Source organism: Megachile rotundata, chromosome 12 (assembly GCF_050947335.1).
Source record: "Megachile rotundata isolate GNS110a chromosome 12, iyMegRotu1, whole genome shotgun sequence".
NCBI lineage: Eukaryota > Metazoa > Arthropoda > Insecta > Hymenoptera > Megachilidae > Megachile > Megachile rotundata.
Window position 1 is genome coordinate 13,861,333 of NC_134994.1, and position 20,318 is coordinate 13,881,650.

Genomic DNA, 20,318 nt, shown 5'->3' on the forward strand with positions numbered 1-20,318 from the left:
CCCTAAAATACCCACATCCCCAAAACCCCAAAATTCCATCCGCCATTTCAAACCAATATGAAGAGAACGCACTTTATTCGACGGATTTCCGGAAATCGAGAAATAAACGAAAGCTCCTCTCGCTGTTATATGGATTATTTTACGGGAGGATAAAATGGAGGCATCTCAGTATTATTACCATATATATTTTATTCCTGCCCGCACATTAGCTGCCTCGCCCAAGTCCCGACGTGAATCGAACTCTTCATGCTGTTTTATTTCAAAAAATTCCAGTCATACACGCACACTGACGGGTAATTTTTTTTATCTCTATTTCTACTGTTACGGCTTAAAACTCTATTGAATCCATTCATTCCTGTTTTCATTGAGAGATAAATTTCATGAATTGCGAGATGCCATAAACGGTGAAGTCGTCGTAATAATTAATTATCGTTATCAAGTTCGATAGTTTATTGGTTTCTATAATTAGATTGTGCAGGAAATTAAGTTCGATATTTTCTCAGGTTGGAATTAGAGATCTTTTTGAGATGTGGTTTTCTTGAATAAAATAGGGATTTATAAATATTTTATAATAATTCGCGGATGTACTGAAAACTTATGGTGTTGAACTATTAAACATTATAATAATATTGAAGATCGAAATAATTGTTCCATAGAAATTCAAAAACCTAACAATTATATATTGTCAAAATTAATTTAGAACAAATTTTATACAAGTTATAATTTTTACGTACAAAAGTGTTTAAGGTTACTGTATTTTATAAAAACTCAAAAGACGTAATTTTTAATTAAATTTAAAAATACCAGTCATTCTCGGAATGAATTTTTAAAATAACCATCCATTCTATTCTAACAGAATTGAATTAAAGAAGAATCGACACAGATTTTAATTATTAACATGCTTAAACACTAAAATGTTCTACATAACATTAATAATAAAATAAATATTAAATAAAACTTGCACCCTATTGTGTCTCCGTACATCCCCACTTTCTTCAGAACACTCGGCGCTATACAAATATCCTCCATAAAAATATCCCAAGAATGCTTCAGCTTCTATTAAAGCGCCCTCTCGAAGCGCAATGTCTTTGTAAATTCATGCGGCACGACATTAAATCACACAAAATGAACTGATAGTAATATTCGCGCGCCATTTTACGACGACGAGACGTACCAGAAATGCGTCTGCACCTTAAACGAATCAGACACCTGAGACTTCGCTTAAAGAAGTCGGTAAAAAATCGCGAACCGTAGATTATCGTTCACACGCCTGCGTGAGCTGGCATAAACGTCCTTAGGATGCCGCGCTACAAGTAATATATTGCTTATTGGACGAACGAAAAAGAGGATGAAAAGCTATCTCCGATGGAGGACTCGTGGATTGATCTGAACGTTTTCTATTCGTAATTCGGTGGCTATCGTGATTGACTAACTACCATTGTCATTACAGAGTGGCAAGTAAAAAGAATTACAGAAATGTAGGTAGCTTGTGAATCTTCTGAGTAGCTTGTGGATCTTCTATTTTTGGAATAACATAGCGTCGTTGTTAATTCAAAATTAGGTTCTATAGGAGACTTATATTTTTGTGGACGCCATTGGAGGTCATCGTTGATCTTCTATTTTTGGAATAATACAGTGTTGTAATTAATTCAAAATTAATTAGGTTCTACAGCAGACTTATACCTTTGTGGATGCCATTGGAGGTCATCGTTGATCTTCCATTTTTTGAATAATATAGTGTTGTATTTAATTTAAAATTAATTAGGTTCTACAGCAGACCTTTGTGGACGCCATTGGAGGTCATCGTTGATCTTCCATTTTTGGAATAATACAGTGTTGTAATTAATTTAAAACTAATTAGGTTCTACAGCAGACTTACACGCCATTGGAGGTTATCGTTGAATGTCCGAACAAGTCCCTCCTTTCTTTAAAGCTTTGTAGGATTGTTTCCTCATACGTGCTCCATCATTGCACAAAATTTGAACAAAATCGAAGTGTCCAAACCCTGTAAATAAAATAATAATGGCGACACCCATCATCTTGAAGATTTAGTAAATTAATTTTCGCGACCAAGGTTGGTAAGGACAGTCGAGGAGGGCAGAATAAAGGCGAACGACGAGGCGAAAAGCGTGGTAGCGCGGGATGAAGTCAATTACATTATGCATATGACTGGTGGAAGGCAATACAAGAAGCAATCGGCCAGCGATGGAGGCATGCCACCGCTAAATTAACTACCTACCTAGTTGTGCGTAATGCAATAATGTATTAGCTGTACTACCCTTCATCCTCCTTCGTTCCCCCTTTCGCGCATTCCACCACCGTCCATGGCGCGCCAGACAACCTGGCTCGTCCTTCTTCCTCGCCTGTTCGTCCGTTGCACATTTGTCCGCGTGATTTCTGCGAGTGAAAAATTGCAAATATAAATCGTGATTTATTGGCTGTAGCAACCCTGTCGATGGAATCGCAACGTGTTCTTTTTAACGCGAAATCGAGGCTTTTCTTGGGAATTTTGCGGTCAGTGAGTCAGTGTGTGAATCATTGTCACGCTTCGATTGAAAGAATGTTTATGCGTGTTATTTCCGGGGAGAGTCTGACTGATTTTCTTTGATATGACGCGGTGTCGGGTGGAATTTGAATAAGCGTTTATTAATAGCGATGCTGTTTCTTGTTAGATTTGTGGACTCGGAGAAATTATTAACGTTGATGTGCTGTGATGTGGCGTCTTTAATATTGGGTGGTTAATTGAAGATTTATTTGAACACGTAAAAATTCAAGAATACTAAAAATTGCCAAAATTTCCAAGATACTAAAAATTTCCAAAATTTGAACAGCAGGGTATTTAAAAATTGATGTGCCTATCTAACCTTGCAATCCAGAAAATATTCAAATACTTGAAAGTCGAGCAACCCGAAAAAATGATTCACTAATCGAACAATGCAATTGTCACTTTCGCAAATCAGCAAATTAGTCGATCTCTAAACCGACCAATAAAAACCGTAATCAACGAATTCTCCAAGGGTCAACAGGTGCGTGAATAGTTAATACTCGTGCGACTACAGTGTGGCGTAGTTTTATGGTGTAATAGAAGCCACAGTGGCGTACCTCGAATAAGGTCTGGCTTTCGCAATACCGCGTAAAGCTCGCAGTTTATCGGTGCACTTTACGCGTCCGTGGAGCGAGTTGGAAATCACGCTCGTGTATCGGGAACGAGTAGAAACGGGAAGAAGAAAAAAATCGGAGAAAAAGAAGGAAACCATGGAGCAGACGGATTCTCGACACGTGAGAAACGAGTTCTCGCTTACGCTACGTATTTCTCGAGTCCGCTCGCGGAAGCGCGAGACGCTCGCGTCGCGTTTTCTCGATTTTCTGCCGCAATTGGAAATCGTAAAATACGATCGCGGAAGCGTAGCTGAAGAGAGTTCGAACGCGGTAAGGGTGTTCTCGAAAATTGGCTCGCGGCGACCATGAACCGTCGATCCGCGCGCTGTTTTACGATCGTCGCGAAAGGAGAAGTAAATTTCTCTGGGAAAGCTTCTCGCCGATAGAATCATCCCTGATAAAAATAATCCGCCGACGTATTGACTCGCGAACGTGGAGGAGATTGAACGGTGCTCCAATGTGGAATCTACGGCTCTGAATACTCTTCGTATTCTTCTTCGGATACGTTTCCATACCACGTGAATTCTGTTGCATCGAAATGGAGATGCTGAACATTATCTGTGATTCTGTTGCATTTAAGTAGTTCGTTGGGAAATGGATTGCTTGGTTGTTGTGGTGGACGCAATTTTCTGATTTGGATCAGTTCTGCTTTCGATTTGGGATGAGACTTTTTTATGTGGGGATTGTTTGCGTAAATGAAGTTTTCTATGTGTCTGCGAGGAAGGTAATAGCAAGTGTAGGAGTGGTAGAATCTTTGGGGAAATAAATATCTAAAGTAACTTTGAAATATTTAAGCTTCGAATTTTTCTGTTTCTACATTCAAGTTTTTCAAATTTTCAAATTTACAATTTTTTAATACCAACCAACCAAATTTCTAAATTCTTAAGTTTACAAATCCCTAGGTTCGCAAATTTTTAGCTTATTAAATTATCAAATAGTCAAATTCCCAAATAAACTTCGAAATATCCAAATCTCTAGATTCTGAAATTCCTAAGTTCTCATATAATACAATTTCCAGATATCCAAATCCCCAGATTCTCAAATTCCTAAGTTCCTATATAATCAAACTTCCAAATCCCCAAATTCTCGTATCAAACCCTAAATTCGAAACTTCTCATAATCCCAAATTCTCAAAACTTGAACATAAACATCCACCAACTAAAGATCAATAACCAGCAGTGTCCACACACCTCGATTACGTCCTCCCTTGCCCCGCGTCCCTAGAGAAAACAGCTTCGCGTTCGACTGTACATAACGCGGCTCGTCCCCGTCGGATATTCAGACTTTATATTATGCCCGATTACGTAGGTGTGAGGCAGAAGTACACGAAAGCAGGCTTAACGGAGAGGCAACCCTTTATCTCGACACGGGTTGCGTACGGGCCAGATCCAGCGAAGCGTGAAAAACGCTCGCGCGACCGATCTCTTAACAGGCCGGTCAACCTTATCGCTTAACGGCGGCTTTTCATTTCGCGAAACTCGCCTAACGGCCAGCTTTAACGGTCGACAGAGGAGATACTCGTCGCCGATCGAGTATCGGCCAGGTAAATCGGCCAGGGAGCCTGATCGATCGAACCGATATTTATTATTGAAGTATCGCGTGCGAATCCAACGCGTTCACCGACCGATTCCTTCGACACCTTTTCTTTTTATCGCGGGCAACTTTCGTCGCGTTACAAGGGTAATTAGACTGGTTCGATTTCCTCGCGATTTACAGCCGCTACAACGCTATCTTCGATCTGTCTCGTTAGCGGTATCCGTATCTATGGCACCGCATTGATTAAACGCGAATTTTATTGATTTTATGAGATGATATTTTAGTCGATAACACGGAATAGTCGCAAGGTTGAAACGTTCCGAATGAAATATTTGTATATTTTTCTCGATCGAGGTGTTATCTAAGATAGAATTGCATTATTCAGCTTTTTTCAGCGTGACAAGGGTACATAAAAGTTTCAGATTTAGATTACGTTTGTTACTATGTTATTTATCGCTGACGATCTCGGGGAAAATGAGGCAAATTAATTGTTGTATATCATTACGGCGCGTCTGACCTGGCTATTTTAATGCAGCCATAAAGAAATGCACGAAACGGGGACTTCGATGCTAGATTTTATCAGCACGTTATTTTAAGCACTTTTTTCAAGGATATAAATTACCAGACACTTAATTCAACCTGTTTATTCTCACCGGAAAGTCGAATGAGGAATGCTCTGTCCTGCATGAATTCCGCCCTCTTGACATTTAGACCTCCCAGAAATCACCTTGTAACAAGTTCTTGTTTTAACTCGTTTCTTGTTTGTAGAATATTTAATGTGCATGATGGTTTTGGTAAGAGAGCTATGTCGACATACTTTTATTTCAATATCCTTTCGTTGAAAATAATAGAAAGTTTTCTTTGTACTTGGTTACTTTTTTATGGGGTTCAATTTAACAATTTTTTCGTCATTTTGGGATTTTTTTACTGGCAAGTTTATTTTACAATTTTTAGTTTTTTTGGATGTTCTAGTTTGTTTTCGGATGTCTGTATTTCTAAATTTTTATATTTTCTAGTTTTTATTTTTTTAATCTATGTTCTTGAATGTCTATGTCTTCAAATTTTTGTATTTTCCAGATTTTATATTTTTTAAATTTCTATGTTCCTCAATTTTGTTCTTCAATTTCTATATTTTTTAAATTTCCATGTTTCTCAATTTTGTTCTTGAATCTCTACATCTCTAAATTTTTATATTTTTTCAATCTCTATAGCGTCAAATCTTCATATTTTCCAACTTCGTTATTGCCAAATGACTATATTTCCAAATTTTTATATTTTTCAATCGTTATATCTCAAATTTCCATATCTTCAAATTTCTCCATTTTCCAATTTTAATATTTCTCAAATCTTTGTGCTCCCAAATCTCAATATTCCCCAATTTCTACGTTTTCAGATATCTATATCTTTATTTCTACATTTCAAACTTCCATATTTTCCCATTTTCACATTCTGAAGTGTCTATCTAAATTTCCCTACATTCCGTCACACATGGTTAATTCAGTAACTAATGTGAACCGCACATACCAGAGATTTTCAAGAACAGACTATCACCTAGAATTCCATTATTAGATTGAAACGTATCACACTTGAAAATGTACTTTCCTGCTATCTCCTCCTAAACAGTTAATCCTATCTAAACCTGAATTTCCAGTTATCAAATCCACCCATGAAAAGGTTCCAAAAAAAAGAATCCAAAACTAGCATATAGAGGATCCACTGTCTACTTTTCACCAAAAACACCTGCCTACAAAACACCTAGACTACGATCTTGAAACTGATTAAAATTTCATCGAATCAAATTTGCAACCAAGAAATCACATACTAGATATCCAGTTTTGTCACAAGCGTTAAAAAGATAACACCTAGCATCCTAACCGTTATCTAACGATCGAGCGTAGTCCGCTCTGGCTGAGCGACCACGAAAGGTCACCTGGCCCAGTCTCGTTTTATTTCGTGCAACAAGCAGGTAGGAATGCCCCGGAAAATAATACTTTAATCTCACGGTCATCGTTTTCACACGGCGTGCCATTAAAACGAGCCGGTAATTTGTCCGTCGATACACCGGTCGATTTGCCAGCGAGGAGAACGCCCGCGTCGCGCTCGGTATTCCCGTTACTAATGCCTTGACTCACTGCAAAACCGCAAAAACAGAAAACTTTTCTTATCGGTCGTCGCGGAGACCGCGAGAGAGACTGGTCGCGTAGAGAGCCGGTTTCTCGGACGAGCAAAAATCCACGAACCCGTTTGTATTTTCGAAACGGTTTACGAGAACTCGATTAATAGAGTCCTCCACGCTGTGTGCATCGGGAACTGTTACTCTGTTTATCTCAAAGTCATCGCTAACGATGAATGTGTTATCTGGTCATTGGTTTCTGCAGCTTTTAACTGCCTGAGAGATATCCTGCACGTTTGACGAGTTGGACGACGCTCTTCCTGCAGGCTTCGCGGCGCCATTTTGATTAGGTGCGGTAGATGTGAAAATATGTGGGATGTGTGATACAGGGTGTTCAAGTTTTAGAATTTTTTTAATTATTAGCGTCTGGTGGTTTCAAATTTGTTAATTTCTAGCTTTATATGTTGCGATTTTAATTTCTAACCTAGAAACACGTATATTATACACATATGTCAAATTCCAAGCTTAACAAATAGTTATATTCTCAGAACTCTAAGTCGTCAAATTTCCAGATTACCAAACTTCAAAATCCTTAAATAATTAATTTTCCAAATTCCTAAATCTCCAAATAGATCCTTAGAAATCTAGCTCTCCAAATTTCTATACTCCCAAAGTTTCTAATTCCGCAAATACCTAAATTTCCGTATACCTAACTCCCTCAGTTCGAAATAACTGTGTCTCCAAACTCCTAAATCCCCAAATTCTCAACTTCCCTAATTCCTAAATCTCCAAATAGATCCTTAGAAATCTAGCTCTCCAAATTTCTATACTCCCAAAGTTACTAATTCCGTAAATACCTAACTCCCTCAGTTCCAAATAGCTATGTCTCCAAACTCCTAAATCCCCAAATTCTCAACTTCCCTAATTCCTAAATCTCCAAATAGATCCTTAGAAATCTAGCTCTCCAAATTTCTATACTCCCAAAGTTTCTAATTCCGCAAATACCTAAATTTCCATATAGCTAACTCCCTCAGTTCCAAATAGCTATGTCTCCAAACTCCTAAATCCGCAAATTCTTAACTTCCCTAATTCATAAATCCTCAAATTCCTAAACTACCAAATCCCTGATGTATCCTAACCTAAATCCTTAACCTACAAATTCCCACATTCTCATCTTAACCCCAAAGAAATTCCTAATAATAAAACGAGCTCAACCCGATATTAATATTCGTTAGCCCACGAGGAACAATCCCTCCACCTATTTCCGGGGATCCCATAACTGAGAAACGAAGGCTGGGACGACAAAGAGGATGATTAACCTCAAACCGGAGGTCAAAAAAGGGCATCGAGGATGCTCGAGCACGGGTCGTCGTCGTTCGCATAATGGCGAATATCGCGGGGAACCACGGCCATCTTTGTTGCCGGGTCTTGGCATACAGGCCGAGAGAGGTGTCCGCGGGTAACACGATCGAGGGTGGGCTTATGGAGATCAAAACCCCGTATCGGATTCCTTATGTCTCGCAAATGGCTGCCCTGGATGGTGTTGGTTACAGGCATCAGCCATCTTTGGGACCTTTGCGTGCTTCTTTCCCAGAGGATTTCACCAAGAAAGAGCTCTGGTGTCCTCCATAGGTCTATGTTTCTTAAAAATTATTCGAAAACGGGGAAATTGTATACAGCATTAGAAGTAGTTGGTACAGCATTAGTTGGTAATTCATAATTAAGAAGTTGTTGGCAATTGATGATCAATGACAATTTGGGTACTGAGAGTTGGGACAAGTGGTCCTTAAGGATCCTTCTGTGGTGTCGATTGCTGCCTTTTGCTCTTTTATCAGCATCCGATGGGCTGTTGACACTTTGACAATTACGAGGTTTATGGAATCTGAGAAGTTTATGAAGGTTGAAACCTTCTTAAGACATTATTTGAAGTTATGGAGACCTCTTGTGAAAGACCTGATGTAGGTTGATATTGCTATATTCTCATTGTCAAAGATATTTGTTCACAATATTAAAATATTGGCAATCATATTTTATGTCAGGATAGTATATACATAAATAAATTATTGAACATTATAATGAATTTACCAAATTTGTATCGTGTGATTAAGAACGAAATGAGTAAAAAGCACATAAGCTTTTGTAATCGAACATATGTACTCCTGTGTGAATAAAAAATTGCATACCAGAATCAACTTCTTGTCAATAACGTTTCGCAAAAAGATTGCGTTTAACATAAATCGTTTTGAAAATTTAAAAACGTTTCGAGATCGCCATTCTTCGCTCTCGAGACTGTCGGATAATTAATACGCGGCTTCCCTCCATTCTTTCTGCCGCTTCCTCGGTCCATCCTTTACCACAAGGAGGTACCAGGAGATCTTTCTGCAGAACGCGTCTCGAGAAAGCCGACGAGATAGCAGCTCCATTAGGTCGTGGCCGGCGATCTCAAGGGTTTAATGAATTATAGGTCGTACGGTAGTTACATCGGCGGATAACGCCTACACGGTGATCCAGAAAGACCGGTATCGGTCGGGCGTACATCGCGATTTCGCGTGGGTGACGTCACCCTCGATTTACTTGTCCCTGGAAGAACGTATTTTAACCCGAAACCGGTGTATCGATTCAATTTGCCACACGCAATCGTCTCGTTTCGGTGTCGTGTATATCTACTCGGATAAAACTGAAGGAGAAACCGCTGAGGATGATACCGATAATTAATACATGCATTGTCCTAGTCCTTTTAATTCCAAACTCGTTTTAATTCGAGAGACTGCGGATGATCGAGAATGTCTCCGCGATGAATCACGCGGTGTACGGTAGTTACATAAGCCATTGTTATCGAACGGTAAATCAATGGGAACTGTACGGGAGGTCTGCAGAGGTTGTTTTAACTTGTTTTTGGAGAAGACTTCGCTTGATCGAGTTATTCCTGTTTATTTCACGGGAAACTCGTGGGTTAAGGGGTTACGGATGGCAAATAAATTCGATGTATCTCCGTCATGGACGTAACCAGGTTATTAGTCACAACGAAATTTGCTTCGAGATAAATTTCATCGTATTACTTTCAAATCGATTGAACTTTTCAGGTTATGTAGACAAAAGTGATCTGATAATTTTAAACACGAAAATACACTTAACTCTTCCAATATTATTCAGAAAATATTGGTAAGAATTTAGTTAAAACATTTTCTGTTTAAACAATTTTATTAAAAGGACCTTAAAATACATTTAATTATATCGTTTTGAAAGTAGTTGATTTTCCCGCTCTTTTTAGGTTATGTATAGTAGACAAGTATATTAAAAATGATTTTATAATTTTGAACAAGAAAATACAGTTAAATATCTCAATAATTATTAAGAAAATATTGCTAACAATTTAGTTAAAATATTTTCTGTTTATACAATTTTATTAATAGAGCCTTAAAATACATTTAATTATATCGTTTTGAAAGTAGTTGATTTTCCCGCTCTTTTTAGGTTATGTACAGTAGACAAGTATATTGAAAATGATTTTATAATTTTGAACTAGAAAATACACATAATCCTCCCAATAATTATTAAGAAAATATTGCTAACAATTTAGTTAAAATATTTTCTGTTTATACACTTTTATTAAAAGAAGCTTAAAATACATTTAATTATAACGTTTTAAATGTAAATGATTTTCCCGCTCTTTTTAGGTTATGTACAATAGACAAGTATATTAAAAATGATTTTATAATTTTGAACAAGAAAATACAGTTAAATCTCTCAATAATTATTAAGAAAATATTGGTAACAATTTGGTTAAAACATTTCCTGTTTAAACAATTTTATTAAAAGAACCTTAAAATACATTTAATTATATTTTGAAAGTAGTTGATTTTCCCGCCTCTTTGAGGTTATGTACACAGATATTAAAACTAACTGTACAATCCTCGTAGAGTGTACATTCTTTAATTGTTATAAGCAATAATAAAAAAACAACGATATATAAATAAACATTAAAAATAAACAAACATTTAAAATATTAATATAAAGACAGTTATAAGACATTATAGAAGAGTGACCTTCTGAAAAGACAGAAAGTTATAATCACGAAAAATAAGAAATGTTTTCGACAATTTATGTTTATACAGTTATATTTAACAACAGTAAATAATATTTATATTCACACAGTATATTTCTACCCATATAATTATATTAAACTAATACATTTATGAGTTGTAAAGGAAATTTATGAACTTGTTAGCAAGGAAGGATGGAAATAATCCTTGAACTTGATTGAAAAATTAGGATCATTCCGTTGCACACCTAATAACTGGTTGAACTGGATTCCCAACGTAGCCGTCCATGTTGAGAAAGCCCAATTAATGACGGTGTCGATCAAATTCCGCGCGTATCAAATTAGTAATTAACTCCAACTGCGCGACAAATAGCATCCGAACCCGTAAACCGAAACGTAACATGTACATACATTCGCTAAAATAGTTTACTTGGTAATGGATACTGCGGTCATCGGATTAAGAGGAGCCATTACGCGACGTTTTAAGCTGAAACGTTCTCCAACCGGCGATATTACCGCTAATTAATACGAAACGTAGCCGGTGTGTATCGTTCCCGCTCTCTCCATCGGTTCTCCGCACTTTTCACGCGAACAGCACCGTGGCTGGATAACAGCTTCTCCGCATCGAAGGCAAGAATACCGCTCTAATGAATTATGAGACGTACAGTAGTTATATCGGCGTGTACCGGCTATATAACAACCAACGAGGACGTGGTTGATACCTAGAGAGAGTGGGCGCTCTCTGCCTCTCTCTAACACGCTCTCTTTTGTAGCTCCGTGTTCCGCGAACGAGCAAGCGAGCGAACACGCTCCAGGTTACGAGCGAGAGCGAGATTGATTTCGCAATCGAAACCTAAGAATAGCGTTGTAAAATGTACAGAACGAACCAAGCTGAGTGTGGGTGTCGGGCACTCGCGAGCGCACAACCACTACCGGTTTTGGGACGTAAATCAAGGATAGCGGAGTGCAATTTCGCGGGAACGGACACTGCAAACGAGTTTATTAGCCCGGCGAAAAAGCCGAAAAACCTTCTTAACGAACGGGCATAATGGAGTCTGTGATGTTGCTTTATGAAATCTGATATGATCCTTGTATCGTCTTAATTGAACCACTGCTGCAATGGTAGTTGACCATTTCTTATGATCAAGTACGTATGCTTCTCATTAAGATCAATGATAATAAGGTGGACAATATGCTGTATTACACGAATTATTGATATTGTTACCGTGGTAGAGAGTGCAGTCGTCTTTGTATAAATTAGGGAAATATTGTGGTCATTTAACGATATAACTGTAGGCTACATGGCGTTCTTTAGTGGTATAGTGGTTCGAGACGTGGTAGTTCAATACGTGTTACAAAGAATAGCTTGGTGCATAGTAGTTTGGTGGTTGTAATATGAGGCGTAGTGATACGGAAGATAGTACGATGCGTGGTAATTGAACACGTGGTGGTACAGTATATAGTACTTCGATGCGTGGGAATACGATATGTAGTGGTACGAAAGCTGATACTTCAACGCATAGTAATTCGTCACATGGTAGTTTGGTGCGTGGTAGTTCATGTGATAATAGTACGACACGTGGTAGTACGAAAAATGGTAACTCGATGCGTGGTAATTTGATACGTGGTAATACAGAATATGGGATTTCGATGCGTGGTATTCGTCATATGAGAGTAGTACTACACGTGGTAGTACGAAAAATGGTAACTCGATGCGTGGTAATTTGATACGTGGTAATACAGAATATGGGATTTCGATGCGTGGTATTCGTCATATGAGAGTAGTACTACGCGTGGTAGTACGAAAAATGGTAATTCGATGCGTGGTAATTTGATACGTGGTAATGCAGAATATAGGATTTCGATGCGTGGTATTCGTCATATGAGAGTAGTACTACACATGGTAGTACGAAAAATGGTAATTCGATGCGTGGTAATACAGAATATAGGATTTCGATGCGTGGTATTCGTCATATGAGAGTAGTACTACGCGTGGTAGTACGAAAAATGGTAATTCGATGCGTGGTAACTCGACACGTGATAATAGAAAAAGTGGCAATCCGATGCGTGGTAATACAAAAAGTGGTAATTCGACGCGTGGTAATACAAAAAGTGGTAATTCAACGCGTGGTAATTCAATACGTGGTAGTACAAAACATAGTAGTTCGGTGCGCGGTTATAATACGACACGTGTTAACACAAAAAATGGTAGTTCACTGCGTGATAATTCGACACCTGCCAATACAAAATGTAGTGATTCGTTGCGTGGTAATACAACACATAGTAGTACGAATGATAGAAATTCAATACATAATCCCTCAACACTATAAAATATAGTAGTCCAATGCGCGATACAAATAACAATAATTCAGTAAAATATGTCAGCTTAATAATTCAACGCATGGTAAGGATAATAGATCAGCACATGGTAGCTAACGCATAACCATACAATGTGGCGATTTACCACGTAGTCACATAACTCGAAATAATTTAACGCGTACCCAACGATGATTCAGCACCTACCTATACAACTCAGCCAACATGTAGCAATTTCCATGGCCATAGAACGCATAGCAATCTCACGCATAATAATCTAACACTGTATGTATAACGCAAAGTTCTCTTCGGTCATCGTAGTCACACGAAAGCCGTGAAAAAAAACGCTGTCAAATGATCCCTCCTTTCGCGTCGTGAAGACATCAAGAGGGACTCGGTTTCTTAACGAGATGAAGTGAAGCAGCATTGATACACTCGATGGAGACGAGTTCGTTAAAACAAAAGTGCAACGGGATGGGGACTCGGTCGAATCTCCTCTTCCGAGAAGCTCCGAGTGCGTACGCGTTAGAAAGCAGCTTAATGAAGACGCGTTTCCATGAAACTCGAAGTAGCAGCCGCAAGGAAGATTATACGAAGGGCGGACTCGACTTGCCTTGTTCTTTCTCCGTATGAAACTGAAACTACTTTATGAATAGGATTAATAAAATCTTGGACGAAGTGCTTTCGAGGCAAGGCTTCTGGCTGTAGCTCGTTAGCTTTCTTACGAATGATGCGCGATCAATTATGAAATCTAGTGGAGTTTCTTTTGCTTCTTGTCAGATTAGTGCGATGCGTGGTTTAAGAGATGTATGTTTCTGGGGATACATAATTTTGATTATGACGTGAGCATTAAATTTCAGTCTCAAAATTTGAAAAACTTCAAAGTATACCTCAGACAATCTGATATGATCACTCAAGAATGAGATGTGATAATTTGTCAACTAAAAATGAATGTGCAATTATCATACCAGAATTCCAGCATTAACAGGGTTAATTCAATTGGTCCGAGATTTGATTATCGTAAGAAAAAACACTTGCACGGGACCGTGACCCTTGGTCTCGACCTCCATCAACCTGTTTCCAAGCGAGACAGGCGAAAGAGGCGAATAAAAAAAGAGGACAAGTTTGGATATATCTGCAAAAGAGTCGAGAGCAGAAAGAGTCGTCGGGCAAAACTGGAAGTAACTGGATCTCCGCGCAGTTCTTCCGTCTCTGTTCCCTATGTTCTTTCTGGGTCGTATTCTTCTTGAAACCGTGGACCCTCGATCGTAGCTCCTTAGCTCGCGACAGCAGCACCATAATACCTACGGCCTCAGAACCGTTCGAGTGCCATACGAGGGCCACGGTTGCAGCCGACCATTTCTTTTTTTGTTTTTCACGCGGTATTGCTAGACCGGTGGGAGGTGCACGAAATGGTCCTGGCATCAAAGGACGAGGCGAGAGCAGGACGTCGACATAGGTGTGAATGTAGTCAAATCACATCAGCCTCACTTTGGCCGACACTCGAACGGAAGAAGAAAAGGAGGCGAAGAAACGCACCCCCTCGGGCCCTTCTTTACGCCCCCACTCCAAAAAACCGCCTCCATATCCGCCATTCTCACGAGGTACACCGTGCATTCTACACCGTATTCTCTGGAAACCTTGCGTGTGTGCCCCGTTCCCGCTTCTCTTTTCCATCCTTTTCTGATCCCCTCCTCGAGCATACCACCGCACTTCCGGTAGACGCGTAAAATATATCGCCTCCCGCGACCGGCTTTGTTCCGTGCTTGTCTTCTTCTTACCTAGCCGACAACCGAGTCGGAAGACCCGTCGGCGAACCTTTTTCGAATCTCCTATCGGGACTCTTGCTTCATTTCTGTTCGAGCCTCATGCTTATTGCTACATTAAATCATATTGTTTTTTATCGAATTACATATATTATTATAATATTTGTCGATGTTTTGTCGACATATTTTATTATTGTTACTACTGAAAATATTTGTTACTTTTCTGTATTACAATCTTCTGAGTTTACGCCATAATATAAGATCATGGAGCAAGGTTATAAAACTTGAGAAAAGCGGACAGGAAAATATTGTATCATATGTTATAACATCTTTTGCTGCAGCATAAGTGTTAACAGTCAGTACTATTTATTTCTGTAACACCATTAGATAACATAAATACAGCTGAACAATTAAATGTAAGATTCTTATTATCAGTTATACAGGCTTATCCAAAAGATACCATCTAGTGAAATGTAAATTGACTACATAAAGTTATATATTGGTACACTTAATTTAAAGTACATTTGCCGTACAATTATAAGTACATTTGCTGTACAATAATAAAGTACATTTGCTGCAGAATTGGCCAGGTACACGTTTCATGACGCAGACCGATACTTTGACGGTGGCCCATATCATTCCTCAATGATACGCCACAATTTGAATTTCATGTAGATGGAGTTCTTTGAAGTTCACTAATCGACAACATTTGTTGCTAAAAAAGTTGATCAAAATGACTGTCTAGATTTTTTAATCGAACAGCAAATTGCGGGAACCGCAGGAAGAATCGTATTCAGTCCAGCATCGTTGGCAGCGCCGATCGATGGACTCAAAAGCAATTTCACGGAAGCGCGAATCGTTCCATCTGCGTATACGAACCACCTCTATTAAGACTCCGCGTATAAAGCCGTTCGAAAGTACCCGGTATGCAATTAAGAAGGAACGAATAGCAAGTTTCCTATAGAACCGAGACCCTTGACCAAAGAAGAGCGTTCGGTTTCAACGTTTATTTATTTTTCCATCGTGTGTGAGAATCGAGGCCTAGTCATTACTCAGCAGCATGAAGCACCATACACACAATCCCCGTTAGCAAGAAATCATTGTTTTCGCCGGGTGCTATCAAAGGAGAGCCCAGGTCCCGGCTTCCCTCGGTTCAATCGCCAAGCCACTGAGCACCGGCTGACGTTATCCAATGATTTTTGTCTCTTTCTCGTTAGCATCGACACGCGTGCATTAATTAATCGGGAACCCCGGAATAAACCCTCTCGCTTTTCTTCTCCCTCCGTTGTGGGACGTCCACGGGATCTCCGCGTGACGTGTATACCTCGTGAACTCGCTTTCCAATCAAACTTTCCCTACGATGCCCTCTCCCATAGGTATAAAATGTATAACGAGTGACAGGAAAAAGGAGACGAGGGACGCGAGAGAACGACGGGACACAGGGGAGAGGGACACATCGGCGGGTGTATGTAACACGTACCGGGGGGGAAGAGCGAGAATATCATACGAGAAACCATGGTGTTCTCGAACGTGGGCCCTGTAAGAAGATCCGGGCCAACGATTGGTCGATGGCGCACCCCTTGCGTGCACGTGGGCGTGCATACGTGGTATTGAAACGTGTCGATGTGTGCACGCACCTCGTACTCGCATGTGCGCCACGTGTGTGTGTGCACCCAACGCGAGAAAAGGGGTTACTATACCCGGTGCATGCAAGCAACCCCACGACAGAGGGGCTGGAAGTCATTCTGTCCCCTTTTTTTCCCTTTTGTTTACCTTAGGGCCGATCATTAAAATGGCCGCCGTATCGGCGAGCTCTCATTGGCCGAGGACCTCCCTTCTGCCCTGCGCCCCTCTCGCGCAACCCTTGCAACGATAGAACACGCTCATTGTCGAGCACGGACCGACCGCGTGTACCGTGGTGGCTAGCTCCCTTCCGAGGGAGTTTTTTCTTTTTTTTTTTTTACACGAGAGCGCTTCTTTGCGCGCACCTACTAGAAGACCTCTCCTCGAGGATCGACACGGAACAGAATGGAAAGCAGGAAGGAATCGCTTTCAGCTGCGAGATGGGGGAATTTGTTTTGATTCGAAGCTACTTGGCTGACTCAGCGACCGATTCTAAAAAATTAATCTCCCTTCCGGCCGTCTTTATATTCTACCATTCTTGTTACACCGGTCGTCTCCCTGCTGTTCTGCATTTAAGCTGGTTGTATCACAAACACACTTTCACGTGATATTTCTTTGCCTGCTGTTTCTCAAAAAGATCGATCTCAATAGTTCAAGTACCTCTTCATAAGTTTATATTGTGCCACTATGTTTTCATGTAAGGGTACAACTCTGTCTCAACGATTTTTATGGGTGTTACAGATAAAGGAAAATGAGCTTGTATGATCATACATTTAATGACAAAGATTGAACCTTTGGTTACAGTTTATACATTCAATAACAGAATTCATCTTTAAGCTTATGATTGCAGGAAACGCATTTAATGATGAAAAGAAGAGACATGTCACATGTCACATGTGAATGTTATAGCAAGGTTATTTTTATTTCACTGTCAGAGTCATTCAAATTTTTTATTTAGGCGAGACACTCTGTATGTACTGTCAGAATGTGTCAAATAAACAACAGATGCAAATTTTACATCAAGTTACACGTATGTGATGATGATATGTAGATGGACGGTTTCTAACTATGGACCATATATCGCACATATGTGATGAGTTGCTATAGTAGGACATTTGAAATGTTTTGAACTAATAGCAATGTATAAACAAGACAATATTTAGCAAGGTGCATACTTTTTCTAATAAGTACCATTTTCAACAGTAGTACTGAGGTAGAGGTCTGATCAGTCAATGCGATTAACACTAAAGACTAACTGAGAAAACGATACTATCGCACAAGACTAAGTACTACCACCGTAGAGCAACACCAGTGAAAACAAATCAGATTTCACCTAATTTCCCAAAAGTTGGGACACGTGACACGTTAAACGCACGCGACACGGTGACTTGGCAAAATTCCGAAGCAGCCAAAAGTTCTCGCGTGAGAACAGAGACGTAGTTGGAGCACGGATCGGCCTCATTATCCCGAGACAGCCGAGAGGACAGTATAATTCCCGATCGCCTTCTCGTCTCCGCGAGACGTTCGCGTAGAGATACGTTTCCCGAGGGCCGCATTCCGAAATCGGGAATAGGGAGGGCGAATCGAGGCGCCCGCCGGTGCCGCCTTTATTTGCTCATTTCCCTCGAGCGGAGCATCGAGTGTGCAAAAGGAGGGAGCCGCGACAAGGGTTCGAGGGGGACGGACGAGATAAAGGAGAACGACGAGATGGACTGTCACCGATGGTAATACATCGTCGCCTTCGTCGCTGCCCCCTTATAGACGGACGTGCGGACAGACGGCGGACGGGTTCGCGCAAACACGTGTTACGAACAACAGGTTCGTCCGTAATTCCTCCGCCTCCTCTTCTTCGGCTGTCGTCTTGGTCCGCCACCGTCAGCCCAGGTAGCCTCGCTCGCTTTCATTCCGCTCGGCTCGGCTCCGAGGGGTCGCCAGTCGCCGCGGGGCCCCTCGGCGGACTACAAACGAGCCGTATTCGCCAAATCCAGCTAACTCGAGCCGAACTGGATCGAAGGAATCCGCTCGACCATGCCGCGTGCATCTACCTCGCGTTCCCGAAAACCCTCTTCGCGCACCCTTCCCGGTGCCTCCACCACCCACGGCTTACCTGCCGTTCAGAAACGAGAAATTAGCGAGGGAGAAAAGGGAGAGCGTGGAATTTTACGGACCAGACCGAATTTCGAACGCGTGCAACAACGAAAAAATAAGTGACGAGGAATCGTCGGCAAGCATTTCTTAATAGGTCCAGATAGATGGGTTCGACCTCTGAATATTTTCTGCTGTGTGCCAGCGAGAATTCTACCGCTGCCATTTTGGGATTCTGAAGAACCTCTGTTACTCGTATATAACTGAAGGCGAAATACACGTGTAGATGTAAATATGTACAAGCAATGTAGTATACTCAGAGTCTTCTCTAACCTCAGTTCCCTCATTACTTTCCTAACCTCAAAATGTACGTCGGGGCTAATAAGGAATATTTAAGAGGCAAAAACCCTGTAAGATCCTCAAGTCTTAACGTGAATATGAATGTATCATAAATGATACATGCACTCTTCAGTAGGTTTACCGCTTTTTTACCCTAATATTTAAGAGGCAAAAAACAGGCATGTATTTATAAAAGATCCTTAAGAGCACTTAGCATGAAAATGAATCATAAATGTACCATGCTGGTAAATAGAAACTATCCATACCCGTTCTTCCATCTTATCGTCGTCTAATAAATTCATATTCGGAATTAATTAACGGGCGATTTAATTATGGTCATTTTTAATTCCGAATCGACGTCACGACAGCTAGCGCCGATGATCCGGGACAGAATGAAATATGCGAAACGCGGCTCGCGCCGACGGACCTACGTTCTTTACCTGGCAATTAAAGCCTGACCGTTACCACGTGCTTTTCGATGTTTTGTAACGTTACTTTTCCCCGGTTCTGATCTATGAAAGCGTCCTCGAGGCCTGCAATAATTCATAAGTCGCGTCGGCGAACGTGAAATAACCGGGGGCCCTTCGGTTTCCGAGACGTTACGAAAACCCGATCCGCCACACCTTCGCCGCTGCCAAATAACAGAAATAAAAACACCGACGTTCTTCGAATCGATCGAATAGTTCACAAATGCTTAACCGGATCGAGGATCATCTTTAAACGTGTTTCGAGGCTATGCTGTATAATTAAAATCAATACGAACACTTCGATTCGTCATTTTTAACTTCTAATCAGTGTCGCGCTTTGACCCTGGACCGAAGAATGATTTCGTTCTCCGCCTCTTTTTCCAGTCCCGGTTACTCAATCTTTATGATTTATCGCGCCAGAAACTTGGAACTCGTTAATGCATAAATTCTGGGACCGAAGATCTACGACGTGCTCGAATGTTCGATATTAATATTTAAGTAGTACGGTTTAGGCTGTTGGAATCTTTCATACTTCCTGAAAATTGTTCACATATTTTTTTGGTACTTTGAAAATAGGTGTCAATGTTTTTTATTGCTTGTCGACAGTTATGCTTTAGATAAAAAGTTTTTATTTCAAGTTAAGGCGAAGGACGAGGCCGTGTGAGAGGTTATGTTGCAGCCTTAGGTAGATCCTTTGTGGTTCAATAACTTAGATGTTTAGTTCTTTGAACACAAAAAGAGAGACATTTAATACAACAATTTTAGAGAAATATTTTTTAACAATTTTTACAGCGTCAAGCATGAGTGTAATCAAACAGACGAGGATAATAGACCAATTAATAATAGAAATATGAGAAGTCAAAATGTAATAG

At 40.2% G+C, this 20,318-nt stretch overlaps 1 long non-coding RNA gene across 1 annotated transcript in view; it reads right to left on the minus strand.

Annotated features, from left to right (window-relative positions):
- Window positions 1-801: 801 nt before the first annotated feature.
- LOC105662002 (uncharacterized) overlaps window positions 802-20,318 on the minus strand; it is a 67,537-nt gene continuing 48,020 nt past the window's right edge. Inside the window, exons 2-4 of the long non-coding RNA XR_013040129.1 lie at window positions 2,240-2,397; window positions 1,684-2,005; window positions 802-1,616 (exon numbers count right to left, since the gene is read on the minus strand). This is a non-coding gene — a long non-coding RNA (uncharacterized LOC105662002). The remainder of the gene's footprint in view (window positions 1,617-1,683; window positions 2,006-2,239; window positions 2,398-20,318) is intronic.